The 1517-nt window shown below is 46.9% G+C and overlaps 1 pseudogene; it reads right to left on the bottom strand.

Moving 5' to 3' along the window:
* Nucleotides 1–1217: 1217 nt before the first annotated feature.
* LOC144263335 (U6 spliceosomal RNA) lies at nt 1218–1282 on the bottom strand (annotated as a pseudogene).
* Nucleotides 1283–1517: the final 235 nt, after the last annotated feature.

The following is a 1517-nucleotide window of genomic DNA, read 5'->3' as shown; positions in this document are numbered from 1 at the left end:
TAACTTTAGTGGGAAAAGCAACCAGATGTGATGATCATCACTTTGATACCAGTGGTGTCATTAAAGGCCAAACACACACCAGCTGTATCTACTGAAATGCTGAACTGTAAAATGCAAAACGGACAAACAACTTTTCCAGTTAATTATTCCTGTCAATAGATGGCTATGGATTCATATTCCCCTTCCTCACCAAGCACTGAGTTACCCTGTTCGATCCAACTAATTAGATCCTTATAGGAGTTAAATGCCTCCCTGCAAGTCCAGATACAATGAAGCCCACCTATTTCAGATATTACTATCCTAGCCTAAAACAGACACAATCTTGAGTAAGAAGTAGAATGTTCTCAACCCTTTCCTCCCTGCCTTCTCTTCCCTTTCTTGCATTGATATAGTTTTGATTCTCTCCAAGTTTCAATCTCCTCCCCCACCTTTCACCCTTTTGTCCACTCTCCCATTGAAGGGGTACAAGGGAGTGCACAAATGGGGGCAAGCAGGGACACAGCCCCCTTCAATAACCTGTGGGGGCACAGGGCAGGGAGAGGAAGCTCCTCCAGCCCTGGGGCTACAGTGGGCAAAGCGAATCCCCTGGCATTGGGGCTGTGGCAGGGTCACAGACTGTGCCCCTCCAAAAGCCTCACGTTTTTATTCATGTGCATGCCCCTGTTGGAGTCAGCCCTGGTTCAGCCCCACTTCCCCACTCCTGCTCTCACACTGTGGAGCATCTCAGTCAAAAATCATGTGACCAGTCTGACTTACTGTGCTACAAGTGTAGCTCTGTGCTCTGGATTTCCAGGAGGAGTTTAAGCTCCAGGAGTCTGAACAGAGTCCAGCCACTGCCCCAAACTCAGGGACCCTAGGCACACAGGGCACAACCTTCTATCTGGAATCCCTCTTCTGAATGTTAGAACCTGTTGTCCAGCCACCTTGCCCCTCTGGACACAGTGCTCACCCTTAAGAATCCCCAGCACTTGAACACACCCCTCTCCCAGAGCTCCACCCCAAAGGTGTGAAGCTTTTGGTTACAGTTTAACTCCCTCAAGGGCAAACAGTACTTGTGAAAGAGTCAATACACACACACACACATTTTGTTCAGTCTATCAGCTTTATATGTTTTACTTAACAGACAAAAGCACAGGAGACTATGGATCATACAAAACATCCTGAATACAAAGTCCGTCATTAGCTCACCTTTCCCTTGGGAGTCTTTGGGGGATTATTGGTATTTGGAATGCTTCACAAATTTGCGTGTCATCCTTGCGCGGGGGCCATGCTAATCTTCTCCACCCTTTGGCTTACCCTGCCCTTTCAATAGTCTCCCTTATCTTAATCTGATGCAAAATGTCTCTCACACACACCTATATATCCCTCTGTGAGTTTCTTTATAGACTCCTGCTGGGGTCACCTGCTTCTTTTGTTCTCTTCCTGGTAACTTTCCGTTACTTCCAAACACCCTCTCACTTCAGACAAGAGGAGGAAGTGTCTTCTCCTGTCTAGAGCAAATCCATTGTACTGAACAA

Source organism: Eretmochelys imbricata, chromosome 3, assembly GCF_965152235.1.
Source record: "Eretmochelys imbricata isolate rEreImb1 chromosome 3, rEreImb1.hap1, whole genome shotgun sequence".
Lineage (NCBI taxonomy): Eukaryota > Metazoa > Chordata > Testudines > Cheloniidae > Eretmochelys > Eretmochelys imbricata.
This window is presented reverse-complemented; position numbering and strand designations above follow the sequence as displayed.